Source organism: Camelus ferus, chromosome 29 (assembly GCF_009834535.1).
Source record: "Camelus ferus isolate YT-003-E chromosome 29, BCGSAC_Cfer_1.0, whole genome shotgun sequence".
NCBI lineage: Eukaryota > Metazoa > Chordata > Mammalia > Artiodactyla > Camelidae > Camelus > Camelus ferus.
In genome coordinates, this window is record NC_045724.1 from 15,162,321 (window position 1) to 15,183,910 (window position 21,590).

At 40.3% G+C, this 21,590-nt stretch overlaps 1 protein-coding gene across 3 annotated transcripts in view; it reads left to right on the forward strand.

The window, feature by feature from the left end:
• The first annotated feature begins 9,668 nt into the window (after positions 1-9,668).
• The window catches only part of SULF1 (sulfatase 1), a 148,957-nt gene continuing 137,035 nt past the window's right edge, over positions 9,669-21,590 (forward strand). For all 3 annotated transcript variants that reach the window (XM_032470251.1, XM_032470249.1, XM_032470254.1), the window contains exon 1: positions 9,669-9,971. The gene's annotated coding sequence lies outside the window, so the exon portion shown is untranslated. The remainder of the gene's footprint in view (positions 9,972-21,590) is intronic.

The window sequence follows — 21,590 nt, forward strand, 5'->3', positions numbered from 1 at the left end:
ATCTTTGAGACAAGGGTCAGAAGCCTAATTGATGTGTATTTCAACTAAATTATACTGCACGGAGGAATCTCACTCCCTAGATTAGTGAAAGGTCAGCGCTAGGCACAGTTTTGAAACAGGCAAGGATTTTATTTGATGTCTTCCCACCCCTTTCTGTCCTCCCGGCCATATCTCCTACGCAAACTCCAATATCCTCATCATGAGCTGGCAGATTTTTTCTCTGAAGAATAAAGGGCAGATGGTTTTTGTTTTTTAAACTACACCTATAAAACCAGATAAATCTCTATCAGAGGAATTTCAGATATGAGAGGTCAACAGGGCTACGAGTTTTCTGTGAGGATCAGTTCCCCTAAATTTCCACTTTATAATGCTCAGGTTACGTGTAATTCCAAGGTTTTCACAATGGTTCTCAGGGCTTAGAGGGTTCTCGGGGTTATGGAAGTTAGGAGACTTACAGGGCAGTGGAAGTTTGGGTCGGGGGAAGCATTGGGTCAATTTCAGACCCCCAGTGTTCCTATGTCAAAGATTGTGGAAGCCATCCTCTCATTCTTCCCTAGAAGACTGGGCTTCTGTGTTGAGTCTGATATGATATTGAGTTCATTTTAATGAGGTTCAAACAGCAGAAAGAGAGCCTTGATGAGCTCTTTCTTTCTTTCTTTCTTTCTTTCTTTCTTTCTTTCTTTCTTTCTTTCTTTCTTTCTTTCTTTCTTTTCTCCCTTGCAACCACTGCAAACCATGAGGAAAGTATCCTTACAATGTGAACTTGGTTTCTAATACTTGTAACTGCATAATACTATGAGTATCAGAGAACAGTAGCATTTTAGGCAATAATAAAACACTTTAAGTTGTCCCTTTTAAAGACTTTGCTTTCCAGGGCAACAAAATACACATGGTTTGATTGACACATCTGTTCTAAAAATTGATCAGAAGACCAAGATTAGGAACCTTTCCCTCTGTTACTCTCCGTGGGTGTGACATGTGAAATGTTCTGCTAGTTGATGCCCTACAGGGGCATTTGTCTAAAAACAAATTTCTCTTGAATTCAAGTCTTTCCATTTTTCTTTTAATTTTTAAATTACCTCCTCAAAAAAAGTACCTTGAATTTATTCAGGAGACTCTTTCCAGAAAATATCTTATTAATGACTTTATCATCAAATGCTAAAATGTACCTTCCCAAACCCATTGACATACTTTGAAAATCAAGACCCAGGTATATTTTTTCTAGGAAAAACTTATCTTCTTATTTAGTCAATAAAGAAGCTGGAGGTAAATGAAGTATTTTACTTAGGAGTTGGAAATGATTGATTAAGAATAATATTTAGAGGAGGGAGGGTATATAGCTCAACAGTAGAGAGTGTGCTTAATATGCATGGGGTCCTGGATTCAATCCCCAGTAACTCCATTAAAAATAAACAAACAAACAAACCGAATTACCTCCCCCAAAACAAATGAAAACAAAACAAAAAACCATTGATCTAAGTTGAAAAAAAATGGTATTTAATGACTTCCATGAGGATATTTAGCATGTTTTTTAAAAAATCAAATTCATGTGGCTTCTAAGCCCTGCAAAGAATGTAGAAGCTTAGAAAATTGAAAGGCAACCAAGGATCTGCAACAGGGAATGCAGGTACAAACAGATGCACGTACCTGCCTTAATGTTTTTTAATATCACCACAAATAGTACCTTCTGGGTCCTGAGTGCTCCATGTCCTTGGGTGGGAGAATGAGTCCAGCCCACTGAATGACAGAGATGGATCATTCATTGCAGGAAAACTCTTTTTTAGGGTTGTTTTTAAAAAAAAATTCAGCTGAGTACATTTTTAAGGTTTTATTGACTCTATTAAAAAATTCATGAATCAGCCAGCATCCAATCTAGCAGATAAGAAGGAGCTCCAAGGAGCTGTACAAAATGAAAGACTTATCAGCAGAAGGGAGTATAAAGAAGTTACACTAGACAGAAAAAAGAGGATTGGTTATTGCAAAGTCAGTTTCCTTTTGGGGATGGCAGGCGTTTGTCAAGCAGATCACCTCACTAGCGCTGATCAAGCAATTTCTGATTGCCTGGTTTAAGATTCCATTCTGAGACAGTGGAAATGTAATTAAGTGTTGGTTTGGTGATGTGGGGCTTAGCATAAGTGACTCCATTTGGGGCCTGTTGTCTTGTTTTTAAAAGGGTTCACTTGTGTCTCTCATTTCAGAGCAAAAATGGGGAGTAATTTCTCCAAATTGCAAAAACCTCTCCTTCTAGAAGGTACCCTTACACTTCATAAACATTTACATAAACATGAAGACAATTGGACTTGAAGACAATGGGGCTTTTGCAAAGTTGTAGAGACTCTTGAGGAATGACCCTGCCACCTTAAAAGACTCATAAATAGAAATTAGAGAGTCAAAACAAGAACAAATTCAGTAGGGACATAACCTCTGAAGAAAAGAGTTCAAATCCAGGATCTGCTTTTTACTGGATATCTGAGCTTGAGTCAAGCACTTTATGTTCCTAAACCTCATTTCTCCTGTCTATGAAACATAGATACCAATAGGATCTTCCTCATTGGAGTATGGTGATGGTTAACTGATTTAGCCTGGGGTTTATATATTAAAAAGCCTCACTGATAATGAGTGTCCCAAGACTATCAGCTATTATATGATGATAAGGAGGAGGAGGAGGAGGATAAAAATTTGGAACCAGAAACAATTGTTTTAATGGTATAGGTCAGTGGGAAAAAGGCAAGACTAAAGATCATTATCTTTAAATGAAAAACTATGTCAATACTGGCAAGGCTTACATTAGCAGGAGAAAATTAAATACATTTTAAAAATAAAATACCAAAAAAAAAAATCCTTTCAGAGGATAGATCTTTTTTAAATTAATCATGTTTGTTTTTAAAATAAATGAGAATCATGGTAATGAACCTCTAAAAGTGTACTGTTTTATAGCTTTTGGCTTTAATATTGTAATTGATGACATTAGAGGCAATTAAGCCATTAATTAGAAATCTTTACTGATGCAAAGCAGAGAAGAAATAAACCACTTCAACTTCAGCTCCTGACATATTTACATTTGAAATCAAAGCTCTTGTTAAATTAAACCAGAAAGAGCTATTTAGCATAAGAAAGAGTTAACATTGGTTTGGGGATGTTTTTAAAAAAAAACAGTTTGTTGGAAAATACTTGATAAGTCTGCCTTTAAAATCAACTGCAAAAATATTGGGAGCGCTCTTTTGACAGTCTTCCTAGGAAACTTAGCTGATGCGAGAGAAATCATGGTTGTCAAAATAATAAGCAAACTACATTTACAAATACGGAGAGAAGAAGAAACAAAGTTTCCTATTTTCTATGGTTGTGTTTTTTGCACATCCTCGTGTGTGATGACTAAGAAAGACCAACAAAAGGATAGGCTAATAATGTCCATTTGTTGAATATCTTTTTAGAAGAATCTAACAAAATCCAAGCTTTTATTTAGCTCACAGAAATTCCATTAACTTATTGAATAAGGAATGAAAGAAGGCTGCTCACTTAACCAACTTGATATTCTATGGAAATGAACATTTTTTCAAATTAACATCTACAAGCTTTGGTTTCTTGGTAAAGACTGTAACAGTAACCAGTGTGAGTGTGCAACTGTTTTTCCATCAATTACTCAGAAACTTTTACACAAGTACCTACTTTCCAGGAGTGTTAAGTGAGCATTAGAATAACCGTATAACCTGCTGGGAAATGGAAAAGGAAAGTATGTCAGGCGACTATATTCTGCTTTTGAATAGCTATGTATTCAGCAGGAAGTAAGGACCTTCAAGCTAACTACTTAATCTCCCCAGACAAGCTTTGCTATAAGATTGTCCAAGAAGCAGCATTTGCAAATTCTACCAAGACAAGCAACTCACGAGCACTGGAAATTTTTATTGAAAATCTGTTTCATAAATGCATTGTGCTAAATTCTAAACAGAAGGGATATAAAGATAAGACTTTCTAATATTTTGCTCCCTAAGACTTTGTGATGTTAAAATTGATTGGCCTGTGGGCCTAAGAGAAGGAAACACTCCCCCTCTTTTTCTTTTTTTAATTTGTTTATCTTATGGAATTATTTTTGCCCTATGTATTCATTTTTCTATGGTATCCTGTTGTGGTGTTCAGTGATTACTGTTTGGCCACTCAATTTTTTATGTCTTCAACTTGTCTAAGGCTCAGTTTTGTATTTAAAATTTTTCAAATAAATATCAGAAAAGCCATGAACTTGACTTTTTAAAACATGATCCTGGTTGGTACATAGGACAGTATATCTTGGTTAATTTCCTACACATTAAGCAAATACCTGGGACAAATTCCTGCCCTATGTCCAGTTCTTATGGTCCTACAAGGAAAAATTTCAGTTCAGGGCCTGATATCCGTTTCTTCTTAAATCAATACAGCATTAACCTTATTGAGATAGCCTCAAACCTCTAATCCAGTATATTGAAAAAAAAAAAAAATGAAAGTAAGGAAGGTTGATAATGTGTCCCCTGGGATCTATCCCACTTTTTTACAATAAAACATGACCACAAGGAAAATCATTTTATCCAATAATTATTAAGTAAAGCTCTGTGGCATTCATGATTATACCTACTACCAAATCTCATGCCGTTAAGAGCTCTGGGGACTTAAAGAAGAAATGCTGCAGGACCAAAGGTATTTTGTGCATCTGAAGTCCCAGTAATTTAAATTATGTGACACCAATAAACACACTTACTCCAGTTTAAGAGGATCTTTGCAGTTACAGATTTTGTTTCTAACAAAAGTGCATGTGGCTACTGAGAGCAAAAGATGTGAGCTAATAGATTGAATCTTGAGATTTATTCCCCGTTCCACCAATGACTTCCCATATGCTCTCTTGGCCTCACTTTTCTCATCTCTAAAATAAGGGCATTCAATTTTATCTAAAATTTCTTCCAAAAGCAAAATTCTCCTCTATTCTCCGGAGGTGAGTGACGCCCATCCCCGCATCCTGTTTTCTACCTTCATTCACACTATTTACCTTAAGTGGGGAAGTACGTAATACAAACGGAAGACAATCATGTGAGTCTCTAGGTCTAGAATACATCCCGTCTCAAATAGCCCAACCCCACCTCCAGGTGGATCCAATAAGACCTCAAGTTCTTATCACCAAAAATTTTCTCTTACTTGATATCTAGACTTTCTGATATGTCTCATGAATTGAACTGTCTGCTCCAATGAGGACTAACACTCAATGTCTCAAACATTGATTTCCACAAATATGGATTTCACATAGGTTTTAAAATTTTTTACTATCCTATTTGCCATATTTTATTGACTCCAGTGTCTTTTATTAAATTACCCCACTTGTGGGTCACTGTTTTGTCCTGAGTAGTTTAATACCCCACCTCATCCTCCCCAAATTATTCATAGCACAGCAACTCACTCCTTCTCAGCACACTAAGGCTTGTACTTCCTGGAGGGACCATAACTTCAGTGATAAAACCATCCATCTGATATGAAAGTCACCATGGGATCCAATGTCACCTCCCAAATAGCTATGCAGTCATTGAAAACACGAGCAAGCTTGATGCTTGTTGTGTACCGTGTGACTTCATTTAACAAGCAATAATTTCCCCTCTCTTTCTGAGAATGATTTGGTTCAATGTGAATAAAGGCAGTAAACTTTAGCTGCAGGGGAAAAAATGAATGTCTGAAGCTGTGTAGCTCTGAGTAATTTAGGAATACAGGATGTTCCAAATTACAAGATTTATTGTGTGTATACAGACACTTTATATGATATGGCTAGCAATGGGCTAATTATTATACATGGGATTTTAGAAGACATTTGCCGTTTGTTTTCAAGGAAGAAAACCTAAAGGAATGTTACCTTGAAAGAAAAGAATTCATCTGCATAAGGAGTTTCACAGACCCCATAACTGATCACATAAAACACTGGTGATGAGAAATTTTTTCTTTTCTAATACGTAGATTAAGGTGACCTCAGAACCAACCTCTGAAACTACCTTAAGAACAAAATGTTTCAGCAGAATCGGGGGAATCTTAGCCTCGTTATGTCAAAACAGGTGTTGGAAAAGTGGTGGCCCCCGAGTTAACATGAAGTGGAGAAATCTAATGCTACAATTTTGACTTACTCTTAGCGGAATTAAACCCAGCCATAATGAAAGAATTGGCTTCTAAGCTGTCAGCATCATCTCAGTTCTTATAGGAAAGTAGAAGTAAAGTGAAAAAGAAATAAAGTCAGCACAAATTACGAGTGCCCTTGTCTTGGTAAGTTCTCACAATTTCAAGCCTTTGCTGAAGGTCCTCCCCGACTCTACGTGGAATTCTTCTGTAGTCACGCCAGCTTCCGGGGGCCTCCAACAGCATCACCCTGCCGCAGTCCCATGGCTCAGGGCAGCCTGTGGCAGCCAAGATGCTGCAGGTCCCGGTTACCTCCCTCCCCACCAAGCGTCTGGAGCAGCAGGCTCATTCACCCTCACTGATCATTTGTTTACTGAGCTCAAGTTGGGATCCTTGGCCAACTGGCTGCACAAGGGGGAAAGAACCATGGTGTCTTAAGTGCATTAAATCTTCATACAAGCCTGGCTTGGTAAACCTTTACTCTGCCTTTGTCCTCCTTTTTTCAGGCATGACAAACAAGTGGTTTTTCTCCTTCACTTTAATGATTCTTTAGACAAAAAGGAGTCTTTTAGGGCTTTCTCCGAGGCTGATAGGTGTTTCTGTTTAATGAGGTTTTTATTATACTGCATTGGCTTCCCTGAAAAGAAATGACAAGCAGCAAACAGCTGATAATAGAACAAGCCTGGAAGAAACAATAACCAAGTGGGGGAAAAATTAGTGTGGCAGCAGATACACGCGCTGTAGCTCAAGGATTAAATGCCACTTCCATTCTCCCTCGGCCACCATTGTACCAGTAATAATGTAGACGTGGGCACTTATGTGCGGGTTATGTGCGTGCAAAAGATATAGACCCAGCTGAACTGCCATCTGCGGAGGAAGAAGGGTGCTGAGCTCAGTCTAGACAAAGATGAGTGAAGCTCGGAGTGCGGGTTTACAAGGGCTGGTCGGTTACCATGGCAACTAATTGGCGCTAATAAGTAAAGGGACATTTTAACTGTGGGAACAGAATAGGAGGGGCGATTTTTCAATATCACCGTTACCTACAATTAATCTTTCATTTTAGGAGTGCTCCTACTTAATTCCTGTAGTGAAGCTGTACCCTCTGCACGCAACCTCGCCCTGATCAATGTTATACTCAAGTGCTGAATATCATCTTTTAGAACGTGTCATGTTTTAAGTTTGGATCTTTCAAGACAGAATCAATTTCACTTTTTTTTTTTCTTAAAAAATAAACTGTTTGCAGATGGCAAGGAGAAAGGAAGGGAGGTAATGGAAAATTCTTCACTTCTAAACTGACACTGCTGAGCAGGGAAGCTGGTTACAGAGAGACAGGGAGCTGGGATCTTGTCCTGTAGCACCAGCTTCAGGTCTTTGTTTGAGTTGATTTTCCCTAACAAAAGCATTTCAGAACATCAACCAAAAACTGCATACTTGTGGACTCATTTTGCACAACTTTTGAACGGTAATGTTTACAGACTGCACAGAGCGAGAACTAAGCTCACAGCAAACGGGCAGGATCTGTGGCTCCACTTGTATTTTTTATTTTAAAGCAAGTTTTAAGTAGTATAAATAACTGAAGTTATCAATAAAAGAGAAGTAGGGACTGAGATTTAATGAAAAGATTTACAATTGGGAATAGAAGAAAAATGTTTGTGCTAAAAAGCACTGTCAACAGTAAGTGTGGGTCAGAGCCAGGACCACTTGGGAAATGTCTCGCAGAAGGTGTGTTACAAGCACAGGGTTGATAAAACGTGATTCAACACCTTTACAGTTTCTTAGGTTTTACTTTTGAAACTCAATTTACAGTTTAAGAGAACGCAAACCACCTTAATAACGTCTCCAGGGTCTTCCACATCTATGCAGCTGAGGTAATTCAGATTTCCAGACGTGAGTCTGGTTGGATTAACCAAAAGAAAAAAAAAATTTTTTAATGAAAAAAATTGCCCTGCAATAATTGGCACTATTAAGAATTTTATGGTGCCCAAGGGAAGTTTCAGCCCCGTGGGGCTACTTGCCATTGTTGAATGTTTCAGGGTTGATTATGTATTTGGATTTAGCTGGTTAAGAGCAGTGGTTTAGTGTATCTACTATATATTGTGAAACGGACACCTCATAATCACTTCTGGGAAGAAACTGAGCAAATGAATCAGGAGTTCAACTTTTAATACTGTTCTTTTTCCCTTTCTTCTCTGCAGCCCAGTTGTAGGAAAAACTCACTGTGAAAATAATAGTTCTCTAATCCTGTGCTTCAGAAGATTGTACCAGGAGTAATTTTTAAGTATCTTAGTATACTATCACACAGAAATTCCTGAAAAAAAAAAAGAAGTTAGTCAAGTAATTTTGCTAGATATTAAAATAATTCTTTGTAATACAGGCATTCCTAGTATTAGATACCTATTTACAGTCTAAATTTTCATGCTTTAGGCAGATTTAAAGGATTTGTGTGTGTGTGTTTGTGTGTGTGTGTGTGTTTTGCCCCCGTGATCTCCCTCCCAGTTCAAAGAAATTCAAAAAGTGCAATATTTAAAATGTTGGTTTCCCACAGACACTGTCAGGGAGTTGATAAGATTTCAAATTCTTATTTTCTATTTCAGGTTATCAAAATTTCTTAGAAGTCTGATGGAATTTTTTAAATGGTGGTGTTTGTAGCAATTAATTTATTTCCAGATCTCTTTTTGAAAGTATTGTAACAAGTATAGCCATTTTCTGGGTTCAAACTGCTATCCAAGTAATTAGTTCTATAAAACAGTTCAGAGAACTCAAAAAAAAAAAAGAAATGCACACAAGAAGGAGGTATTGAAATGGCCCAAAATTGAAAACATTTCAAAGCAAAATTGTTAATGAGCTGTTTGAGCTATATGGACATTATAAGTGCAATTAACTAGAAGCCAATAAAAATAATCAATGACAGAGTGCAGCCCTCTGGTACCCAGTGCTTTTTACAAAGAGATGTCTGTGAAAGCTGCAAGTGATTAAAAAAGCCACCTTTATCTATGGGAGCGCGTGCTATTTCACATGAGTAGAAACGAAAATGATTTTCATTGACTGTTTCTGAAGTTCAGCCCGTGGCAAACAGTGAAGAGCTGTATGTGGGAATAGAGAATTTTCTGCTTTTAGCTGCACCCCCCCCTTCCTCCTAGGAATGTTGGAAGCAGCCACAATCTAATCAAAGGAAGGTAGGAGTTTAGATTTCAAAATGTAGATGTCACATTTCAGTGCAAACGACTCCTACATTAACACGCTATCAGTATGTCAAGATGAATTTTTTATCTCCTTGGTCAGGGGTGGGGGGTGCCTCGCTGAGAAGATTGCGCTCACTAGGTTGGCAGGAAAAGATTTTGAGTGTTTCTGTGCATCCTACAGAGGTCCCCATCATCCCCCAGGCAGGATTGTGGGGGGAGGGTGGGAGGAGGACAAGTTGTTGTGAAAAGTAACTCACAACTGGCCACCGGAATAATTCATTCCCTCCACCTTCTCTAGAGCACCTCCCACTTCTTCTCTCTTTATAGCCGTTCTTTCTCTCGGAAAATCTCAGGTTACTTGACTGGGAGTTCTCAGACCTCCAGTTTCAGTCCTGCCCTCAGCCTGCAGTCGGTGAGAGACACCCAGCCCTAGCAATTGGATTGGGCAGCCTGTCTTGACACACCACTGTGCTGAGTGCTTGAGGACGTGTTTCACCAGATGGTTGGGGTTAGTGTGTGTCATCACATTCGAGTGGGGATTAGGAGCAGGAAGGCTGCCTTGCTGGAGCTGTGTGGTCTCCTCCAAGGGAGAGTCGCAGGCACGAGAACTCCTTTGCTTTTGGAAGAAGAGGAGGAATTCATTTTCTGCAGCCGCAAGGAAAGCAGTTTTTCCAGGTAAAGTAAAAGACATTCAATGCTTCTCTCTCTCCCTCGCTCTCTCTCTCAACAGAGTTTTGAATGGAATGCTAGCACAGCACACTTGTCAAACCCAGTTGTTGCTCTCCTATCAATGCTGCCATTGTACGGCTGACAGATAGCAGTGAGCGTAGCTTGGTGCTTGGCTGTCTTTGGAGAACTAACACTCCTCATGCCTTGCTCTTGAAGGTGTAGCGAAGAGAACGTCTCTGGAAGCGGTGTGTGAACCCAGCCTTTAATATCCTCATTACAGACTCAAACCAGGAGCTATACGTTGTTCACAAAGGATGCATAAGCCCAAGAAAGCATGTATCTTAGCGTCCAAAATTAAATTTCACTTTCAAACTGTTGCATTTTACTCCTCAATTTGTAAAGGTTCTTTTAAGAGTCTCTCACGGAGTGAGGGGCTGGCAGAGACAGAAAAGCTTTCTTCACTGATTTTTGCAGTGTAGATCCTGTCTGATTTGGGATGGACCAAAGCGTTTCTAAAACAAAGTGGAGATTGGCTCTAAAGTTGGAAACTCCTTAAGAGAAGGGGCAGCTGATAGAGCTGCTTTAAAACAAAAATGCTTAGAGCTTGAAGAAAAGCCGAAAAGGAGGAAGTAAGGAAATGCTCTTTAACTTAGCCCTCTTGCAGCTGCAGGGGAGCAGACGGAGGTAATTCATTTGCAGATCTGTTTGTGAAAGTTTTACAAGTCACTGAAAACTAAAGTAGCATCTCTGTAATGGGTCATTAAAGTCACTACATTTATGGGTTTTAAACAGGCTAGCTCAAGTGTTAATTAAATGTAAATAGATTTTCTGGCTTGGTTATAAACAAACTTTAAAAAAAAAGGTTTTAATTATAAATTAGTCATTGGAAATTCATGGTCATCCAGTGCCCGAGCAACATGAAGTGAGTTGTCATCATATATGCAAGTAGCCGTTAACGTAACGGCTCTGCCAAAAACACAACCAAAATTAAATTGAACCAAATGCAGCAATGGGGTTTAGAGGGAACGCTTAATTTGTGGTATAACAAAGGCCTTTCAAGTGGATGCTCTGTTTTTACAGGGATCCAAAAATTTTTTTTAAAGTTTTTAAGTTTTTGATCAAGCGAGGTGAGTCAGTGAGTCATTTCTGCACCCTAGCAGACCTGCCCTCCTTCCTCAGTGCTCAGATACCTGTGGTGTTCCCAAGAATTCTTTCTCCAATGGGACTTTCACATTGGGTAGAGAAACCCAACACTGTCCTCACCCCTGGAAGGTGAGAGATCCTATGAATAATATTGTATATAAGCTATTCTGAAATAGGGGCTGTTTTGTACATTGAAGGACAGGATTTATGGCTAATGCTCTGGGATTTTTGTATTCAGTGGCATAAAGATGCCTGCAAAATTATGTTCTGAGTTGCATTACATATAATTTTTGCAGCAAGAGAGTTGGCTTTTTAAAATCCTCTTTTAAAATTTTAGAATTAAGATGAAAAGAATTTGTTATTAGCGTGTCCAGTTGTCCTTCAGAGTGTTCTCTGAAACAGCCTCAAAAATCTTCTCCAATGAGAAAACATCCTTATAAGTAACCAAGCGGTTATTACGACTGAGTATGATCCGATTTCCAATATTACATAACCCAAATAGGACTAAGTTCATAAGCTGAAGTCTTTGGGAATTCCAGTCATTCCATTTCAGCTTTACAATGGAACTGGGGTTTAAAAAAAATACAGACAGAAAGTCAAACCAATATGTGGCATCGTGTCAGGGTTAGGACTGCACGCGCAGCCTGTGGCAGGGATGGTGCTGGCTACCGATGCCACTCCTTGATCACAGAGATATTTCAGGAGAAAGTAAGAACCTTCTTGCTGATGGCTCTGCCTCCCTGAGCTGTGGGTGATGCCATCTAACAAAAGCAAGTGGCTGTTTAGCCACGGGAGCCCCACAAGCACATGGTGCTAATGTTACAGACTGACAACCAGGCTGCCTGCCCAGGATTTTGGCAACATGGGAGAATTCTGCACCCCTTCCCGCAAAAGTCCGTTGGACGCAGGATTTAGGCAGGATGGAAGCAAGAAAGGAAGTGTTGAGAAATAATAAATTCACACCTTGAGAAGGCAAAGTAGTGTGTTTTTCCCCCTAACAGGGCTAAGGTAGGGGGCAGTTACTTAGTGAACTGAAAGGGTCTGCTTCAAGACGGTGCCCTCAGGGCACTCCCAGCTTCTTGTCAAAATCTAAAATCCACTGCTCCAGATGGTAAACATTCAGAGACATGTTTATGGCGACTTCCACATAGCTCAGTTTGACATTTGGTTTCTTCCTGGCAGCACTTGGGCCGGTAACACACATGAAGTTCCCATCAGGAGTCTAACAGCTGTGGAAGTGTCTGGGCTCTGGGTGCCCCTCCCAACGAAGTGAAAAAAATCCCTGTGGGGTGGGGGAGGTCTCTATGAGCACAGTGGATGCATCCTGTGATCTAGGCACCCAGTAAGGTGACGAATCTCAGAGGCGAAAAGCAATCAGAACACTTGATCCATTAACTGCCAAAACCCGCTTTGAGAGTGGAGTGGAAAACTAAAAGACATGCATCCAGATAGTCACTGAACTCACGGCAGATGATGAGCGAGAACCTTCATCACAGAACTGAAAAGGCTCCACTCTTTCCCCCTGAGGAAGCTGATGTGACTTCAGGCAGAGTGTCGTGCTGGTTTCTGTTATAACAGTAGAACAAGTGTGACACTGCATTTCGTTCTTAATTATATCCCCATATGGGAATGGACAGAGGCTTGGTTCTTTTCTGTTTTAGATTTTAAGTGGTTTATTCTTTTTTGTTTCAATTTGTTTGGGGGCGGCTGGTATTAGATTTATTTTAATAGAGATATTGGGGGTTAAACCCTGGAACTCATGCATGCTAAGCTTGTACTTCACCACTGAGCGATACCTTCCCTCCTTGATTTATTCTTTAAAAAGCCATAAAGCAAGATTTCTGACACTGAGTATTGAGATTTTGCCAACAATTGCCACGTGGATGAGGCCAACCTATGGGTCAGGTCAGGACATCTGGTTCTTTTCTTCCCCTGAGCAATATTTTTGTGTGGAGAGCATTGAGTAAATTTAAGGGGTTTAAAATGTTTAAGGAGCTAACTCTGAATAGATTATTCTTTTTAATCATCATTATTGACTTCAAGGACCAAGAGGCTTATATATGAAATTAAGTCTATGATCATAGGGTAAATTTACCTTTACTTTAGGTTAGATCCATGGGGGACAGGGAGAAGATATTTGAAAGACAATATTTTATGGGAAAAGTTTGTCCTGAAGTATGTTTCCTATTTAAAATATTTTCAACTCTATCTCGATGTGCTGAAAAAGAGGGGAATTAGCCTGTGAGCATTTTCCCCTCTCTAATATTCCCCTAACTGCCATAGACATTCTACCACCAAGCTCTGTGAGTCCTTCCTTTAAAGTGTCACCCACATCTGGCCCACAGAGACCACACAGTGCAGTGATCACATCACACGTGGGTCATTACAACCACCTCCTAACTGGTCCCCTCGTCTCCACTTCCTTCTTCTGTCCACCAGTTGCGGCTAAGCTTCCTAAAACACTGCTTCCGTCAAAGCATTTCTCAGCTGAGAATCACCACCTGGACTTTCGTCGTCCACAGGATGACGTTTGAATTTCTCAGTCTGATATGCTGGCCATCCGCTAATCACTCTAGTTTTCCATTTCGTTGTCTGCAAAATGAGTTTATCATGTGTGCCATTCCTCTGGTTCTATGTGTATAAGCCTGCATGTAAAACACCCTCAGCACCTCCATATACTCATCCTTCACAGCTTCTGCTTAAGTTCTGCCTCCTCCAGGAAGCCTCCCCTGACTACCGTATCTCCCAGTGATGTTTTCCTTGCCTTCAGGCTGACCATTAGTTATCTACGGGCTGCACTTAGCACAATTACTTTATTTTTTTAATCTTACTTCTTGCTTTGCCTTTTTATCCCTTGACTCCTCAGGTAGAGTAAGATCTCTTAAGACAGGGCCTGGCCTGGTCCGCTTTTGTGCCTTAAGAAGACACTCATAAAGGTGTGTTGACTAGCTCACAGGGACGTTCAAACAGCCAAGGCACTTTCCTCTCTAGTTACCCGACATTGGCCATTAACTGGCTCTAACGGCCTCCTCTCTACCCATAAGAGGAAAGGGGGAAAAATGGTGAAACTTGAGTGGTTGTATTTGGGGACAGCCAAGGAAAAAAATGCCACTTGGGCAGAATGTGAAATTACAGCCTAAAATTAAGCTTGACTATTATATGAAAAATCCTCACCTATGTCAGGTTTCTATAATTATATTAGGAATTACATCTATTAACCACCCCTCTATGGTATAAAATTTCAAATATGACTTTGGAAGCAGGAGAGTACAGCCTTTGGGATCAGGCAGACTTGTGTTCCAGTCCAGGTACCACCTCTCACTAGCTGCGTGGCCTTGGACAGGTGGCTTAACAGTTCAACTCCCTCCTCTGTAAAATGAAGGGAGGGGTTCTCACTTTGGGGAGGTTACTAAGAAAATTACAAAGCCCCTAACTCAGCGCATTTGAAATAAATGGGAGAGAGAGAAGCTTGTAGGTGCCTGTGTAGATATAGTTCTGGTGTGCATGAATGTGTTCACCCCGGACATGTCAGTCATTCATATTATCTATTTAGAGTGCATCTCCTTTTAGCCTTTTTCTCTGCCACCAAAGGTGGGGGGGTGGAGAGAGAGATAGGGGGGAGAGAGAGAGAGAGCAGAAGAGATGCTTTTGGCATTTAGGGATTTGGAGCAACTGAGTTAATGGACCTGCAGGGACAATAGTGACAGATGAATACCCTTTGCAGGGAGAAGGTAGTCCTTGGTCCTGTATTAAAGGATAATCAAGAGCAGATGCTGGGCGGCGGTGCTGGGGGAACAAAGGGCCCGAGCAGCGGACCCCAGCAGGGAGCTGAATTCACCTAAGGGTCATGAGCTCCTCTTCCTCCTGGTCCACTGTTTAGAAAGAAATAATAACTTGGCAAAACATTGTAGAGAGTCAGGTCAAGCTTCCAGAAATAATTGGTAAAGCAAGATACCATTTAGACAAAACAAAGGGCTGGGACCTTTGCTGTCCTTTGACTTTAAACCAAATTTAACAAAAAGCTGAAAGCAATCAGCTCGAGCTCTCGTCTGTTCCAAATGCCCACCATAGAACCCTGAGCTGTCTATCTGCACCTTTTCCCCAGAAGGGCGGCTGCCCGAGGAATTAATCTCACAAAGCAATAAATGCCACCTAGCAAATACATCGTTGGACACTGGTCATTCAGTCTCAGTTGTCGGGACCTTGGGATAGATCAAAGGAGATTCTTTCCAATCCTGATCATCTGGTCTGCACCTGCCCTGGACCGGGGAGAGGAAAGAAACAGGAACTCCTCTCATGAAGAGCAAGGCAGTATTTCTGGAGATGCGTCCCTTCTGCCCAGCCAACACGTCTATAGAACTTTCAGAAAGAAGCATTAACAGTTACACAGTGCGACCTCATCTTCAGTGTAGCAGATAAACTATCTCCTCAAAATGTGGGATTCACGTACGACTGCCCAACAGTGTGTCCAAACTTTGTTAATAAAAAAAAAAGAGTAGCTCTCCACTTGACCTTCAAAGAGAAAACCTTTTCTTATGCTCTGATTTCCCCTTTTCACCACACAACTACAAATCTGTAGGAAGCTGTTCTTGCATTTTCAAAATTGTGACTGTAAGAAACTTGGACATGCCACCATTAACTGTGGCGGGCAAAGCTGGTAATGGACTGTTGTGTTGAATAAATGAGCAGATGCAATGTGTTTCTGGGTGAAAAGGTGGAGTCTCCCAACAGCAATCTACAAATTTCATGTAGTAATAATCAAATTCTCACACAAGAGAGCTGGTGATGGGAGCAGCATTTGGGAACAGGCAAGAGCCCAGATGGCTCTGGGGGAAAATAAAATTCTAAAGTCCACGTGGATAATAAACTCATGAATAAGACTGGACACTTTTGTAGGAGAAGAACCACAGTAGTATGGCGACTTGTTTTATCACATAGCCAGTCAGGTTATAAAATGATAATAACTAGATTTTCTGTTCCTAAGCAGCTGACTCTGATGCAAACTTTTCACCTTCCTCCATATATTTCTGCTTTTGTTTTATTCTCCTCCGTTTTAATCTCTATTCCGTTGTTGGATTGTCCAAATCTTCAGCTCAGCTACAAAGTGGTTGCTAGAGAGAAATTCTGTTGCTACAATTAATTGAAACATTGAACTAGTTTTTTTTGTTTTAATCACTTTGTTCTATGGTTTTTCCCATCTGCAAATAGAATGCAACTTTTCCACTTCATGGAATAAGTTTGTTGCAAGAACTTGGGAAAATCCTCCTCTATTCCTTCCCTTGACAGAGGCCCCAAATACACCAATCGAAGCATCTTCCCATTTTTCTGAGCGATAACAGCTCATTCCTAACAAAATGGAAATCTGAATTAGAGTTCTGTTTACTGACCAATTTTGCAGTATGGTGTTAGAACTCATAGGCAACACCTGCTATATTAACTTAAAATAAAACTGAGGGTTAGACTATTACAAGATATTAGCTCTACCAGAGTCCTGGTGAGGAAAGATGAAATGTCCAGAGGGTGCACGTATTGATAAACTAATTTAGAACCATGCACCTGTGGGCGTTATCTTCAAACTCACATCACTAATATGGCTTAGCATTAAAAATCACCTTTCTATATTATAACACGTCCTCTGAATAGACTTCCTGCCGGCTTAAAGCCTCCTTGTTGACCTTCACCTGCTGATAATCAATCTTCCCCTGAATAGACTGTCCGAGTACACAGATGTGGTTGGCGTTGCCTCCAGAAATTCTTGAAACTTCAGCTTTTAACTTTCATCTACAGAAGTACAGCCTCCCCAGAAGAGACCCCTGCAAATCATGTGCTCCTTTTTTCCTCTAGAGAGCTTCATGCTGGTAAGAAAAAAGAAAGAGTTCTGGAAATAGCAAATGAGTCAAAGCAGAGGGTATGCCGTATTTTTTACTTGAGACACCTAGAGACCTCACATCTGTTATCCCCTCCTTTTCATATATGACATCTATATTTAGTAAAAGAGATCTGGGAGCTATGCTCAATATCAAACAGCTTCAATTACTTTCTGGCAGTTGAGCTGAGGTCCTGAGGAAGAGCCATGAGGTGTCTTTCTCTAATTAGAGCCAAAAGGAACAGGCTTAAGGAAGCTGCATCAGTGTGTTCATTCATGTATTCCACATGTATACAAGAATTTCCTGTGTGTGTACTTCTATCCTAGGGCAGAAAGGAACACAAAATAACACAGGGCACCCTCCTTGCCCTGGAGGAATATCTGTTAAACTGTGAGGGGAAGACATGCACACACAGAATTTTTAAGTAGTAATTCAAAGAATTTGGTGGTTAAGTACCAATTATTAATAGTCACTAAGTTAAAGGGATGTCAACAGAGCCCCCTGTTGGAGGAGTTGGAACTTGAGCGGGGCAAGACTTTGCTCCACATCGTTAAGCAGATGAATCCGAGTGGTGATTCATCTCCATTCTTTTCAAACTCTGCAGGGACAGTTCAGTTACACTCGTTCACTCAGTTTCCTTCTCTATGAAATGGAGATATGGTGATCACAAAGATTTGTTACAAAGGTTAACTGAGAAAATAAAAGTAAGATGTTTAACACAGTGCCTAGAGCATAGTAAGCATTCAGACAGCTATATATATACATTTTTTTTCCAAGATGGCAAAAGGCATCTCTGGAGTTAAGGCTTGGAGTTCAACTGTGTATATCGTTTTTAAACCAAGATGTAGTATTTTTGAATCAGAGGATTTGCATAGATGCAGGTTGGGAATCCAAGAAAGGGAAGCACTGGGCAGAGGAGAAGGAGGAAAGGGGGAGAAAAGAGGAGTCAGAGAGGAAGAGAGAGAAGACGAGGAAGGAGGGGGAGGAAGTATGGTCCTCGGTTGCCTCTACTCAGCACCCTTCTGTTTTAAGCATGTCATCTCAGCTACGTCAAGCCAGATTTGAAAGTGTTGTGACACATCGGGACATCAGGTAGAGGGGCCGGACTTTATATTAAATAGATGCCTTGGGAAGTGTAAGCAGTAGGGTTTTCAGGAACAGGGAGAGAGACAGAGATAGAAATGGGGGAGGGACATACAACTGGGAGGGTGCCGGGAACCCAGAAAAGGAAAAAAAGTTGCCTGTCCCCATCAGCGACACTGTGAAGAACTAAATGACAGTATCAACAACTTGGTGGTTGGTCAAAGAGAGGAGAAGGAAAGACATGTGACAAAGATGACACTGGGGTATCAAGCCCAGGAAACAAAAGAATGGTGACATTGCCTAAGGAAAATGGGGGTGCTGGAAGTGAAATTTCATTCTGAAACACCATAAATATCCAAAGCTATAGTTGGGATAACTTTACAATGCAAACACAGGTAAATATATGTGCATATGAATGTTTAATAATATAATTTTAAACAGATAAAAGCTAACTTTCTGATCATCCGTGGACATACTGTGATGCTTTTTATGACATATTCCCCCTTATATAAAAAGAGTCTCTTCTCAGATTAAAAGTGTTTTTAAACTTTAGGGAAGTGATGAATTTTCAAGTCAGAACAACAAACTACTTCTGCAAAAGACCTATCATTCTCTTCTTTCAACTAAGAAAATGTTGGTGGAGAGGGATATATAATTTTATTAAAGAGAGCCTAGAGTCAAGAAGAGATGAACTATTTAAGTTGCTTCTGCTTACAAGCCTTCAGATTCCACCTTGGTTGACATCCTTTTGCAGAATGTATGAACGACTTATTTTACAAGTGACATAGACACTCTCTTTTTCACTCACGACAAAGACAAATCATTCTTAATTTTAAGGTTTGGGAAAGATTTTCCCACCCACCCCCCTGCCCTTTTTACTAGCTCCTCTTGCTTTACCGTTTTCTTTTATGTGTTTCAGCCACACTTCATTTTAAGCTTCTCTCCAAAACAGGAGAACAATTCTACAGTCACGTTGTTATATTAAACCCATGAATGGTTTTCAAGATCAGGTATAATATTATTCGAGGCAGAAGACAGCGTTTGCCATTTCAAATTCTTGTAATAGACGTTGGGGTCCAGAGGAACGCAGCATGACTGAAAGAATATGTTTCTTGAGTCAGCAAGATTTGGAATGAAAAATGTAGTCCTGTTGCTAGAAATCTGTGGGAATAACACTGACCTGGGGAGACCTGACAGCATTTTGGTTCCTCAAAAGAGACTTGGGTTCTGTTCAAGTTTTTAATGAAGATTTTGGCCAGTTTTATTTTATTCATCTGGGTTTTCTGAACCATGCTCCCAGGTTCCTATGGGAGAAATGCCAGGCCACAGAAGTACTTGTAATATAGTTCTTTGTTAGGGTTGCCATGCATGAGGGTGGCATTGGCATCTCGGTATATATTTGGAAGTTATTCATGGCTGATGACTGGATTGGTCATTCTTGACACATCCATTTCCATGGACCAAAGGGAAAAGATACAACACACTAGAGCCATATTTGGAGCCACACACATCATCTGCAGTGAGCACAGAAGTTGGGTTTAGCTGCCAAGCTTAACACTAGACCTCCTCAGCTGGTATCCACTCAGGTCAGGATGAGCTTGCACGGAGATTAGGGTATGGAACGTGAGCTGATATTCCTAACCTTCTTAATTTCAGGCTGTCTCATCTCAGATTTCAATTCAGGATTCCACTCCTCCATGTTCAGCTTGTCAACCATCTCAGCGGTGCAAAGACTTCTCAAACTGGCGGTGTCCCTGTAAGAAAAGAAAAATGAATGAGTGGAGAGGAAGGGGGAAAAATACCAGTCAAAACACATTCCATCACAGAGTTATGTTTTTTGACACAAAAATAAGGACAGAAAACAGAGAGGAAATAAGTTTTAGGAAACATTTCATGTAGAGAGATTGTTATTCTCATTAGTTATTTTGCTCCAAAATCAGCGATCCATTGAACCGCCCTTCTGGTCAACCACACTAGTAGTCTCGCTGGTGGCACTGGCGGGACTCCTCCAATCCTTCTAACCCCTTTGGAAGTTTCGAAAACTCCAATGAACTCCTTCATGTTTATTTGGCTTCAGGTAAATCACATTTCATCCTGGGCAAGTACTAAATTAAAATGTTACTAGCAATTAAATAAAATGTGCTGGATAGTGGCAGTAGTGTTACAGCTAGGCAAAAAGCAGCATGGTGGTACAGTGGAAAACACATGGGACACCTGGATTCTAGAACCTGACCACCATTAATAATGAGATATTGAGCAAAATATTTAACCTTTCAGGAGCACGCCACCCTCAACCTCTTTACCTTTATTCCACAGGTCCCTCCGTCTAGATTACATTATTCTCCTTAACTGGCTGACTCTGCTCTTCCCTTAAGGCCAGTCTAATTAAATAAAACATTCTCCTTGAAACTAAAAAGGGTGGTGGTGGGGAAATGGGGAAGGACTTTAATCCAGTTCTGCATCACCTCGTACTTCTAAATGGAGCTCCATACTTCATCTCTTCCTTATTCCTGCTCATCTTACGTATCACTGTTAAACTAATCTTCCTTTGGCACTTTTTATCGTGTCCTTCCATGACTCTAAAATAGCCATCTTCCAGTTTTCAACAGCATCTAGTCTGAACAAAGTACGAGCGTCTGAGGACCTGCGTAGTCTCTTCCACCAGACCCATCCCGCTTCCCCCATGCACTTTCTGTTCTTTACTAAGCTGGTCCAACATCACCTCAATTTACATCACTGACTTCTACCACTAAGGATTTGCTCATCCTGGTTTTCTGGGTGGGGGCTGCCCTCCCATCATTTGAGAATGTCCAAATCTCCCCCATCCTTGAAGAAAAATTACCCCGTTACCTCCACGGAACTTTGTTTTTCCAACTATTCCCACCATTCATAATTTCCTTCTCATAGGTGATCTCCTTCATTCAAAATGCTGCCATGTAATTTTAGCTCTTAATTAAATATTAATGTTGCATTTATTGCTATTCTTCATAGATCTTTAAATAGTTTCCTCTATTCTTAGAAACATTGAGGCAGAAGTTGAGTTTTAAACCTCTGCATCTCTCAAACCCAGCTTCAAGGAGCTTTATCTAACATTTGCCACAGGTCCGTATTACACGCTCACAGTCAGGACGGTCAAGGGCAACTGGGATGGAAAATTGCATGTTAGTCACTGAGAAATTCTAGAGAACTAATAAACAGTAAATCTACAGCTATACCAGGCAATTCTTTTGACACTGTGGAAAGCACTATCTCATGCACCAGTTTGCTGCTTAAATTTTTTCTTCCATCTTGTGCCACATCACTCCCAAGACTGCATTTGAGCCAGCTGGATTCCATCCAGAAACAGATTCAAATAGACAATAGGCCAACTAGAATTCCCATCTTCCTTGATTAGATGTGAAATTGTAGAGCTGGGTGTCACTCACATGCCAGCCACTCAGGAGTCTGTTATCAATTAATTTCTCTGGAGAGCTGAACTGAGGGGACTGTGACAAGTCTGTTTTTAAAGGCTCTGTAAAATTATGGCCAGACC